The sequence below is a fragment of the Hemicordylus capensis genome, chromosome 5, assembly GCF_027244095.1.
Source record: "Hemicordylus capensis ecotype Gifberg chromosome 5, rHemCap1.1.pri, whole genome shotgun sequence".
Classification (NCBI taxonomy): Eukaryota; Metazoa; Chordata; class Lepidosauria; order Squamata; family Cordylidae; genus Hemicordylus; species Hemicordylus capensis.
The window spans coordinates 204,408,473-204,421,615 of NC_069661.1; the positions used below are offsets into that span (position 1 = coordinate 204,408,473).

General features: G+C 44.7%; 1 long non-coding RNA gene across 1 annotated transcript in view; it reads right to left on the bottom strand.

Annotated features, from left to right (window-relative positions):
- The window catches only part of LOC128325888 (uncharacterized), a 42,216-nt gene extending 29,475 nt beyond the window's left edge, over positions 1 to 12,741 (bottom strand). The window contains exon 1 of the long non-coding RNA XR_008307712.1: positions 12,669 to 12,741. This is a non-coding gene — a long non-coding RNA (uncharacterized LOC128325888). The remainder of the gene's footprint in view (positions 1 to 12,668) is intronic.
- Between the last annotated feature and the right edge of the window lie 402 nt (positions 12,742 to 13,143).

The following is a 13,143-nucleotide window of genomic DNA, read 5'->3' on the forward strand; positions in this document are numbered from 1 at the left end:
ACTAGATAGGCCTTGGGCCCGGTCCAGCAGGGCTGTGCTTATGACCCAGTTCTCCTTGTGTGGTGCACCCCATCAAAGCTCAGGCCCAAACAGCAGGTCTTGTTGTGGTGATTTTGAAGTATGCCAAGCAGGGATCCCAGCCTGTGCACCGGAGACCAGCCAAAGAAGCCTCATCCCATAGGCCAGAATGGGTCAGGTGGTCCCCTTGATCCCCCTCTCCCAACCCTGGCTGAGTAAAGAGGCAGCTTTTCAGTCAGTGGTGGTTCTCTTATATTTAGCATGGGGACAGCAACTGTTCCTATCCATCCCAGCAGAGAATCCCTCCAATGGCTGTTGGTGGTTGCTATTTATTTATAGAGTGTGAGATCCTTTGGGACAGAAAAGCTCCTTTTACTACAAGAACAGCTTTGAGAACATTGTTGTTGTTGAAAAGTAGAATATTATATATATATATAAAATTGCTGCTGCTGCTGCTGCTACTACTACTACTACTACTACTACAGCTTCCAGGGTGCCAACTGATCTGAGCAACTAGGTGACCTTCTGTTGCTGGCTAAAGATAGTCCTCCTCTCAGCTGCAAGGAGTGCAGTCTGACCTACCATCTTCTCTGGTGATTTGGCTTTAAGGAGGAGCTGTCCCTTTGGGTAAGGGTCTTAGCTCAGTGGAAGAGCATCTGCTTTGCATGAAGAAGTTCCCTGGCTCATTCCCTGGCATCTGGGAAATACCCATCTGAAGCTCTGGAGAGCTGCTGCTACTCAATCTAGACCAGGGCTGCTCAACTTTGGCGCTCCTGCAGATGTTGGCCTACAACTGCCATAATGCCTGGCTATTGGCCACTGTGGCTGGGGATTATGGGATTTGTAGTCCAGAAACAGCTGGGGGAACCAAAGGTGAGCAGGCCTGGTCTAGATCAGGGATTCTCAATGCTGGGTCCCCAGATGTTATTGGACTTCAATTCCCATAATCCCCAGCCCCAGTGGCCTTTGGTTGGGGATTATGGAAGTCCAATAACATCTGGCAACCCAACGTTGAGAATCCTGGTCTAGACAATACTGGACCAATGGTCTGATTTGGTATAAGGCAGCTTCCTGTGAAACCAATGTTAACAAAAGCTAGAATGTGTGTGCACTTCACTCAAGAGAGCTTGGAATTTGAGAAACTTGAGGTGAGCAGAGGAGAAAATAAAATAATAAATCTCCCTTGAATTTTGCCTCCACCCAGTTAAATTTTTCAAATGTAAGGATTCAAAGATGGTTCCAGAGTTCCTCAAGACAGTTATGCTCTGATCTGTATTATTGTCTGTTCTTTACGTAAGCCTTACATATGAGCAATTATAGGTTGCACTTCCTTCCAGATATCTTTTTCTCCCTCTCTCTCCTCTGAAGAGATGGAAATCTTTCTCAGGAACTTAAATTTAATATAAATAAGAATGGGAGAAGAAAAATTCTGCTATCTGGAGTTGAAAATAAACTTTACTCAATACAATTTTCTTTAACTTTCCCGTGGTAAGGAATTTATAATTACCATGTCTTCTTCTTATATCCTGTAATCCAGACATGATTGTTAAAATTGCAGCATCCTTGCAATTTTGTACAGTTAAGTAGGAAACAGCTAGCATTATCTTCTGGGAAACCTCAAACAATATAATTTTACAGACTAGCAACCTTACTGCAATGCCAGCAGTTAAAACACAAAGTCTCAGAGGTCAACAGTAAATTTTATTTACTGCTGTGTTTTGAATCCAAAATTCCATTTTTAACTCCATCATTGTTAACCATATGCAACATCATGTTTCTCATTGCACATACAGGTGAAACTCGGAAAATTAGAATATCGTGCAAAAGTCCATTAATTTCAGTAATGCAAATTAAAAGGTGAAACTGATATATGAGACAGACGCATTACATGCAAAGCGAGATAAGTCAAGCCTTAATTTGTTATAATTGTGATGATCATGGCGTACAGCTCATGAAAACCCCAAATCCACAATCTCAGAAAATTAGAATATTACATGGAACCAAGAAGACATGGATTGAAGAATTGAACAATATCGGACCTCTGAAAAGTATACAGTGTACTGTGCTTGACTGGCCAGCAAACTCGCCTGACCTGACCCCATAGAGAATCTATGGAGCATTGCCAAGAGAAGGATGAGAGACATGAGACCAAACAGTGCAGAATTGCTGAAGGCTGCTAATGAAGCATCCTGGTCTTCCATAATACCTCATCAGAGCCACAGGCTGATAGCATCCATGCCACGGCGCATTGAGGCAGTAATTGCTGCAAAAGGGGCCCAAACCAAGTACTGAATACATATGCATGCTTATACTTTTCAAAGATGTATGCGTGTGTACAGACATCTGTACACTTGTACAACATAATGTCTGAACAGAGTTAAGGAATGTGGTTGAAGCACTTCATGCATTAAAGTAGCCCTATACACATGTTGTGTTCAACACTCGTATGAGTGTACAGTATACACAAATACAGTTCTGTACACAGATACAGTTATTCATGTATTATGCTGTACACAAGTACAGCAGTACACTTCCTATCTGTACGATACATTTGAAGGGTCTGTACCCAGGTTCACATTTTAAAAGAAAACAAGTATAGTCCTTCACACAAAAACATGCATGGATACATCTGTACTCTTGTACAAATTAATGAGGTCATTCACACAATCAAAAACTGTGTTCTACCAGGGTTTGGGAGTTCTGCGTGCTCCCAGTTTTCAATTGTGTGGAAGCAAGGTGTGAGGAAAACATGAGTAGAAGTGATTGTGTGGAAACAAGGTAGGAGGAAAACCTGGGTATATATGATTGTGTGGGGGCAAGGTAGGAGGAAAACCTGGGTAGCTTTTCCTCCTACCTCACTTCCACCCCATCACTTCTATCCAGGTTTTCCTCCTAACTTGCTTCCACACAACCAAAAATTGGGAGCACAAAGAGCTCAAAGACCTGGGTAGAACACAGTTTTGGGTTGTGTGAATGACCCCAATATCTGAATAGGGCTACTGGGGTGATCAGAAGTGTTGAAAACAGTGCTCTCAATTCCCTAAATTTTAGTTATCTGGACGTCAGCTTCCATGTATGAGGCTGGCGCCATCAGGTGAATCCCTCCCAAGAACAAAAACTTCCTAGTAAAATGTTCACTATATTTTGGCAGTGAGAGGTGGCAGTAAGGAGAAGAGCAAGAATGCCAGTAATTCCACAGTATTTCCATGGGCCAGTGAAAGGTTGTTCTGACCTTAACGTCTCCGTCCCTCTTGCTTGTGCTTGCTTTTCCAGGATACGGTGGGAAGGGATTGATTTACACAGGTTATATAATTCGGGACTGCTGAGTAGAATTCCTTTAGTGGCAGAGAAGCCAAAACTGACACCTAGCCACGTGGATCCATCATGTAACTCATATTAACTTGTCATAAGACCGATCTGTGAAAAATAGATCACCAGTGTAAATTTATACTAGCATGTCTGGTGCACTGAAGTCACCCATTATTTTCAGAACTCTCCTCTCGTTTAGCCTCAATGAACTTTTCAAGATAGAGTTGTGTTATGTTAATGACTTTGTGACGGTCATGTACTTTAGAAGAACGCTCTTCCTTTCAAATATGCATGATACTGCAGGTACAAGGTATTCTAGTAGAGAGAGAAATAATGTAGAGTCCTATAGCTGGATTCATATCTCAAAATTTGGGGTACTTTATGGAAAGGTGATGTCTCAGTAATTGGAGAGCCTTTCCTCTGTCTTACTAAGTGAATGGCAGGGCTTTTTTAAATGCACAGACACAAAATGTGCCTTTCTAAAAAATAAATTGTGCGGTTCTAAAAGGACATTTGTGCAGTTCAAAAATCCAAGTAATGCACAAGTTGTATTATGGCCACATTGTCATGCTAAGAATAGTGGCAGTTAAAGAGTTAACTGGGTTTGGCAAACTCCAAACATTTCTATGGGACATGTCATAAGAATTCAGAATTTCCAGGCTATCCCGGTTAAATGGCTGAAGTTAACCGGCATTTAACCAAGATAGATACCACTTGGCTTATTTTCAAACTTGGAGCTCTTCAGATGCTGACGTATTCTAGCTGCAGCACAAATTACAATGAAAAATAAAATAGGATGGGAAATCCACACTGCAAAGAAAAATGTTGCATGATATTCCTAGCGCCCTCTACTGGCAAGTTGCAGCAATCCACGAAACAACCATCTTTTTTCAAGTTAGAATAAAAGGAGTTTGAAAAAAGCCCGTCGTCGTTTCACAGATTGCTGCAGATTGCCAGAAGATTGTGCTAAGAACATTATACAGCATCTTTCTTTGTAGTGAGGATTTCCTGTTTTATTTTTTGGTAGTAATTTGCACTGACATTGGACTATATCACAGTCTGGAAGAGTCCCAGTTTGAGCCTCAGGCATTCCTGCTTGATCAAGTGTGATGTATTTTATTGGCGCAGTTCTGCCCATCTGCCACAAGGTGGCAGCTTGGCACTTGCAGTTAAAGGATTTTTAAAACCAGCTTTCTTTTCCTACTCTAACCTTCCTGTTGCTGAACTAACAAAAGTTTCTGTCCTCCTCTAAAAGGCTAACAATTTATTTTCCTTATGTTCTCTTTCCCAAAAGGGATTCATTTTTTAAAAAATAGTAAATTAATATGATGCATGTTTTCCAAAGTATGGAAGTTTCCCCAAGAGCTCACTGCTCCCATCCAGCTTGCCTTCCGCTTAGCTGAGAAGGGAGTGGAGACAGCTTTTAGAAGTGCAGAGAATCAACGTGAAATGTCTGCTGGTGTGTTAGATTTTATTCAGACTTTAGAGGGTGAGAGAGGGATGAAGAAGGGAGGTATCTTGGATGGCAGACAGACACATCAGACATTTTAGAATATGGATGAAAAGAATACACATCAGCCCTATTCAGACATACAGTTGTACTGTGTATATAGGTGCCTGCTCGTGTGTACATGCTTTTGTGTTAATGATTGTACGTGCATTCATTTAAAAAGTGAGCCTGGGTACAGGCCCATGAAGATAGGATGTGCCTTTCCCAAGAGAGCCATCTAGTCAGTGTCGACTCGGTAAAGTGTGCCGTTGAGTCGGTGTGGACTCCTGGCGACCACAGAGCCCCGCGGTTGTCTTTGGTAAAATACAGGAGGGGTTTACTATTGCCATCTCCCATGCAGTATGAGTTTATGCCTTTCAGCACCTTCCTATATCGCTGCTGCCCAATATAGATATCTCCCATAGTCTGGGAAACATACCAGCAGGGATTTGAACCGGCAACCTCTGGCTTGCTAGTCAAGTCATTTCCCTGCTGTGCCGTTTGCTGACTGGTCTTGTGGTAGCAAGCATGAATTGTCCCCTTTGCTAAGCAGGGTCCACCCTGATTGCATTGGAATGGGAGACAACATGTGTGAGCACTGCAAGATATTCCGCTTAGGGGATGGGACCCCTCTGGGAAGAGCACCTGCCTGCTTCCGTGCAGAAGGTTCCCAGTTCCCTCCCTGGCATCTCCAAGATAGGGCTGAGAGATATTCCTGCCTGCAACCTTGGAGAAGCTGCTGCCAGTCTGTGCAGGCAATACTGAGCAATGGACCAATGGTCTGGCTCAGTATATGGCAGCTTCCTATGTTCCTACTGCTGTACAGTGCATTGAATGTGGCATATGAATAGAACATAGGACTATAGGAAGCTGCCTTGTACCCAGTCAAGCCATTGTTGGCCCATCTAGCTCAGTATTGTCTCTACTGACTGGCAGTGGCTCTCCGAGGTTTCAGGCAGGAATCTTTCCCAGCCCTACCCCGAAATTCCAGGGAATGAACCTGGGACCTTCTGCATGCAAGCAGATGCTCTGCCACTAAGGTACAGTCCCACATCTTCTAAGGGGAAAACCTTCCAGCAGATACACTCACATGTAGTCACCCATCCAAATACAAACCAGGGCAGACCCTGCTTAGCAAAGGGACAATGCATACTGGCTGCCTCAAGACACGCTCTCCTCCCCTAACTGTAGGTGTGTATACAGATTGTAACATGCACTGAACATAGCATGTGAATACAGCTAGACACACACAGTATGGAGCATGGGGTTGTCATCAAATTCACCACTCTGGGTATTATATCGGGGGCAAGCAACACATCCTATGCGGCTGCACCTTCCCAGCCCCCACAGAAAGTAGGTGGTGGGAATGTGCCACAAGTACCAGAATGCCAAGCAAGGTGGTTGCTACAGTGGAGTCAGCTCTTGTATTATTTCAAATCAATGAGCAGAGATCTGACAGTGGTGGCATGTTGGGCACTGTTCCCTCTAACAGGGATACCCAGATGTGGCTCACTACAATTCCCAGCGGCAGCGGCCTTTGGCTGGGGATTCTGGGAGTTGTAGTCAACAACATCTGGGGATCCCTGTTAGAGGGAACACTGGTGATGGGGAGACTATAACCGTCATATTCAACTTAACGGAGTGTTTTACAGCCACCAAGATAAGGCTGGAGTGTACTATAAAAATGAATTGGAAGGCATCCCCTTTCTCTCCCCACCCCATACGGAATTGCACCTTGGCCACAAAGCAGAGTTCAAAATCTTTACTCTGCTCAAAATATCTGCCTGCCTGCCTTCCTAGGAAACAATCTGGACATGGCATGAAAAGTTTAATTAACACTGTTACACCTCAAGAATGCAAATCTCATTGTGCTGCAGTGTGACAAATTTAGGCCTCACGACTCTTTCCCCCACCCCCACCCCCACCCCTCACCCCTTCCTAGCCTCCAGTGGTTGCCCAAGTTGGCTCTCTCCCACATCTCCCCTTCCTCCCCAGCAACTGGGATCTGCCAATCACTTGTTTTATCTATCTATCTATCTATCTATTTAATTTATATACCGCCTGTTCACAAGCCATCAATACAATAAAACACAATAAAACAAACTATTAAAACAACCCTGAGTAAAACGATTTAAAACATTCAAGGATTACGAAAAGCCAGGCTAAAAGAATGTGTCTTAAGGGCTCTTTTAAAGGCTGACAAAGATGTTATGCCACAGATATCTATCTATAGGGAGTGCATTCACACAGCCCAGGAGTGATTACAGAGAAGGCCCGCTCCCGAGTCACTGCCAGAGGAGCTGGCAGCATTCTGAGACGGGCCTCTCTCGATGACCTTAATGCGCAGTGGGGATTTGTTTTAGTATGTCCCTGCAAGGTCCGTAGAGGGGAAAAGAGAGCCCATTCCAAGGTTTGGGGCATGAAGAGGCCCAGCTCTGGCTCACATGGCCATTACTGCTTGAAACGGTGAGGATCCAGTGAGGCTGTGGTTGAGGCAGCCGTGTCTGTGAGCACCCCAGTGCATGTCTCCAATCCCTCACCTGAGGTAGTTGCCTCACCAGGACTCATGGAGGGGCCATCCTTGAGTACAGTGCCACAGACTACAACTACTCATGGCTATCTGGGTGTGTGTGCAAGGGGAGGCAGTTGCCCCCTCCCTGGATTGAGCCAATGGGGCTTAGTCCCAGGTACATGAATACAATACTGCACCCTTTCCCACCCAGCCCTCAGAAAAAGTCCTGTGGACACTCATGCTTACTACTACTACTACTACTACTTCTATAAATATTCATATACCACTTTTCAACAAATGTTCCCCAAGTGGTTTACACAGAAAAACAAAAACATAGGATGGCTATTTATTTATTACTCAAGCACATCCCTTCATCAGCATATGAACCTGCCTGACCTCTCAGATCATCAGGGGAGGCTCTGCTCCAGATTCCGTCACCAGCACTAGGAAGAAGTAGGTGGCAGTGTTCCCGTGGATAATGCTTCAGCCCATAAATCCATCAACACTTTATCTCCTAATCATAATGTATCATTATTATAGCTCCATGCCAGCCATGGCCTTTTGTTGGATGTGATGAGGTCTAGATACACAAGAGTGAGAGGCAGCACACCAATGAAGACCAAAAAGGAGAGAGAATGGTGCAAAACATTTTATTTATTACGTACAAAGGCACTCTACGTGGGCTGCCATTGTACCTAGTCTGGAAACTACAACTGGTACAGAATGCAGCAGCCAGATTGGTCTCTGGGAGAACATGAAGGGACCATATAACACCAGTTTTGAAAGAACTGCACTGGTTGCTGATATGTTTCTGGGTGAAATACAAAGTGCTGGTTATTACCTATAAAGCCCTTAACAGCTTGGAACCAGGCTATTTAGGAGAGCACCTCCTTTGTCATGAACCCTCCCACCTTTTACAATCTTCTGGAGAGGTCCATTTATGGTTGCCACAAACTCGTCTGGTGGCGACTCAGGACCAGGCTTTCTTTGTGGCTGCCTCAGGGCTTTGGAATATAATAAATAAATAAGAGCATCTGCTGAAATAAGAGCATCTCCTTCTCTGTTTGTTTTCAGGAAGACCCTCAAGACTTTCCTGTTCTCGCAAACTTTTAATTACCATTTTTATAATTTTAATAATTTGTCTTATATCGTTTGTATCATGTTTTATGTATCTTAACCTGTGATTTTTAATGTGATTTTTTAATGTTGGGATTTGTACACCGCCTAGAGATTTACATATCAGGTGGTATAAAAATATTATAAATAAATAATAAATGAAATCTATAGAAAAGTCCCAATGTGTTTTGAGGCAATAAAACCATTTCTCCAGGGGGGAATCTTTATCCAACGCAGTGCAAAGCTTTTCTCGAACTAGTAGAGTGGCTAACGTTTATCCGCTGTGTTAGATAAAGACTTTCCCTAAAGACAAGGTCTTATTGCCTCAAAACGCATTGGGACATCTTTCTAAAAAATAAACAAAGTTTTACACCCATTTTTCTCTGCTCTATGTGATGAAGGCCAGCCACACTGCTGCGCGTGCAGCCGATCCTGAGTACTGCATGCAGAACTCAGCCGGGGTGAGGTGGGGTTGGGGGGGTGGTTTTTCAAATGGCTTTGTAACTTCTGGCAAAGCAAAGTTTGCAATGGACTGGCGGGTGGGGTGATCCTTGCTGTAGGCTCAGTCTGGCCCACAGGGCATATTCCCAGTGTGCCCCGCCACACTTGGCAGCAATGAATACTCACACCCTTCAGTACCCATTCTGCTCAAAACCCGGCGACCTCCCCACATACATTCCAGGGGGCCCTCTCAGTGCCCCCAGTCCGGCCCTGCCTTGCTGACCAGCATTCACACGCTTGGCCCTATGCAGGGCATTTTTGCTAACAGCTACTGCCTGCCCCACCCAGCAAGTCTTGTGAGAAAGATGCCCTAGTAAAGCGAAGTGTTTTACCTCATCTCTGGCCATAAAGAGACCGAACTGGGCCTGATTAGCATTCCCCCAACTTGCATGAGGTGTCTGCGATAAGAGAAGCAGTATAACGGCATAAAATGGTACACACCTGGCTGCGCCAAGATTACAGGCCTCATGCAATCTGTCCTAACTTGCATGAGTTGAGACAGATTGACCTGTGAACCCTGGCCAGAGGCCTGTGTGCAATGAAACCAACTGCACAGCCCAATGCTATAAAAAGGAGTCAAAAGCACCCGAGGATCATGCTGCAGTGATCAACGCCTTTGAAGGTGTTCTGAGTCTCAGATAATGCTGTTATGTTGAACAGGAAGCCGGTCGCATAACCCATCTTTCTGTACCAGAAGGGGAAGCGGGTAAGTTTATTCAGGAAACATCAACACAATAAAAGGTCTACCTTGTGAGGGTGCTTTTTCTCAGCCCTTTAACCCTTACAGGCAGCAAGCCAGGACTGTAACATGGCAACGCCTGTCTTGTCTCCCATTTCCACATACAATAGGATCCTCTTACATACTGAGCAGGCCGGGGGTTTGGTGTGCCAGTGCTCACAATGGCGCCAGCAGCCATTTAGTCCCATCAGGTTAAAGATATAGGCTGACATCCTGACCAAACAGTCCAATAGAAGTCGCATTGGAATGAATAGGTCAAATTAGGCATGGTGAACATATATGCAACAGACATATTGCATTGTTGCTAAAAAAAAAAAAATTAATAATAAATGAAAAGATAGTTCACATAGGATCAGCTCCTCTCTGAAATCCCTGGCAGATCTTTTTTCCTGTGCATTCCCACTGGCTTCGTCTGAGTTTTTCTTCCAACCAATCACAAATCTCTTCACAGAGAGGAGGAGGCAAGAGAGCATTGTTGTTGTTAGTTTGAGCTATGGAGGAACAGAAGACCAGCATGACAAGTTGCCAAAAACTGGATCAAACTGCAGAAAGCTTAACCCTTGCCTTTGTGAGTGACTGCCTTCATCACCTCATGTTCCCCCCCACCCCACCCCGCCCCACACACACACCTCAGACAATTAAAGAGGCAGGGAAGTTTAAAGCAGAATTCAGAGCTTTTTCTGTTTCATGAATAAAATTGCAGGCTAATGGAATCAGCTCAGACAAAAAGGCTCAGGTTACATCCATTCTGCATAGCTCAAGCCTATGTAAGCTCCTCTTCATTGAGTTTTGAAAAGCTGAATTACTGGCATGGCCACTCCACACATCAAGGGAGAAGTGGCGGGGCATAACAGAAGCCTCGAATCTTTTTTCAAAAGCTGCTGAAACCAGAAGATTTTTTAAAGTTGGACATACCCTGGGCTAAGCCAGAATGTGCAGCCTCGATTCGGGGGGGAACAAAGTCCTGTCTATCCTGGTCCCTGAAAACACGCAGCTACTTCAGGGTAAATGCAGTGAATATGTGGAATGGCCCACTCCATTCTGGAGGAGATTTGAAGTAAAAGCCCTGTGTGTGAAGCTTCCTGCAGTGGTCTGGAGCACATTGTAGTGGCCCAGCAGAGTTGCCATAAAGAACGCCAGACCACTGCCACCTAGAATTCTGAGGTATGGGAGATCAGAACGCCATTGGCGGTGGAGAGTGCTAAGACTGGGCCATGGTTTTTTCCCCAGGGCCCCTCAGCAACCTGGCATCAGCACTGCTTATTATTATTTATTTATTCGATTTCTAGACCACCCTTACAAAATACCTTAGGGCAGTTCACAAACACCACAAAACAGTTAAAATCAATCAATGATCAAAAACAAAAAATTTAAAATACAATAAAGCAGCTAAAACCCAATACATTAAGAACCCTTTAAAACAATTTAAAAACCCTGGAAGGCCCGGCCAAACAGGTAGGTCTTTAGGGCTCTCCTAAATGCCAATAAAGAATTCAAATTATGGATTTCTGCAGGGAGTGCTTTCTGTAGTCTAGGAGTGGCTACAGAGAAGGCCCACTGTATATTTGAAATGGGTTTGACAGAAGAAGTGTTATTGCCTCGTCTGGTTTGGAACTGTTGCATTTGTTGCAGCTGGTGATAGTATGTAATCCTGCCTCTCGTCATTACCCCAATTACACCTCACATCTGTTTCCACATGCTTTTCCCCCAGTGGATGCAGGATTTTTAATTTAGGGTGTTTCTTCATCTACTATTTTTCTGAGATACCTAATGATGGGGGGAGTGGGAATCAGGGGATCCCTAAATCTGGGATGGGGGGTGGTATCCTGGGGGTATCAAATGTGAAGCCTGTGCACTAGAGTTGACCTCCAGCCTCTGAGTGGCTATCCCTATATTACTTAAGCATCATGCTGCCATTCAACTATGAGAAAATAGAAAGGCAACTGGATGTTTGTATACAAGACCTGATTAAGGTTTCTGTGTCTTTAACAGGCGCAGTAACTTATCAGAGTCAAAAGTCACATTTAAAAGCTGCTTTATGAGCTTTGATTACTGAGTCATCCCAAATTGCTTCCCAAGACTGGTGAGGGCAAAACCCAACATTCATACCATGCGGCCAAAGTTGTGCAATTAGGCCTTGGTCTCAGGGGCGTAGCAAGGTTGGAGTGGGCCCAGAGACAAGATTTTAAAATGGGCCCCCCCCCAAAGTCCAGGGCCTCCGCACACCCCAGGCCCCCAAGGATTTAAGTCTGATATTCCAAAATAAGTATGCTGCCTGCAAATACATTTCACTGAATACACACACACACACACGTCACAATATATAGTGATATACATTGAGTACTATACATTTGTATTACTTTTAATGCCTAGAACACACTAGAAAGATGAATGATTAAAATGGGCCCCTCGCTGCAGATTAGCAAAGGAGACTTTCAACCATGCAGGGTGAGCCTATGTTTGTTTTCTCAGAATTCTGAACAAATTCAGTCAAGTTTGATTGCAGGAGGTTTTTCACAGGAGGCTTTTAAAGCCCTTTAAGACACATCTCCTCTGGAATGGAGGTGCTGCATTCACATGTTGGCCAGATTTACCCTGAAGTCCCTGCAAGTTATTGGGGAGCAGTTCACACACAAGAAAAATAAAATAAAAGCACAAGACATGCTTCACAGTTCTCACTCAGACCTTCTGGGTTGCAAAACAACTTGAACATAAGTGCATTTATAAATGAATGAATGAATAAATAAAATTAATAAAATACTGTTCCAGAAGTTTTTGCAATTTTCTGCCATGAAACAAGCCACTTATAGGACTTTTTAGATAGTTTTTTTTAAGTCAGCAAATTTTCCAAGCTGTTTCAAAATAAATATTCAGAGACTTCTCGGTCCCTCCCCCCCCCCCATATCCAAGCCCTATGGCAAGCAGATCCCTATATATGGGGGGGGGGCGGGAAAGGTAACCACAAAAAGGAGTTCACACTCTACCTGGCAAATGCTGGTCTGGGTTAAGCAGGGCAGCAAGGGGTCTTCTGCTGCAGAGAACACTCTGGCTGCCTCCTCCTTCCTGGCTGGCTTGGGCCCTACTCGAGTTCAGGCTTCACTGCGGCCTACACGGAGGCCTCCGTGGAAGCCCCGCCCACCCGCCGATCAGCTGAGAGGCGGGAGAAAAGGAGCTCTTTGCAGCTTGCCTGCTGCTTCAATTGCGGGCCAGCAGAACAAGCAGGAGAGACGGCGAAGAGGGCAAGTGGCTGAGAGGCTATGGGGCTGGGCAGGGGGCAATGGGGAGTCATGTGAGGTGCCCCTGGGGTGCCCCTCCAGGCAGTGGGGCCCCCAGACAACTGTCTCCCCTTGCCCTATCATTGTTACGCGCCTGCTTGGTCTATCTGAAATGTCTTCAGGGGTGTAGCTATAACTGAGCGAATAGGTTCAAAGAACCCAGGCCCCTGAGCTCCTGAGGGGC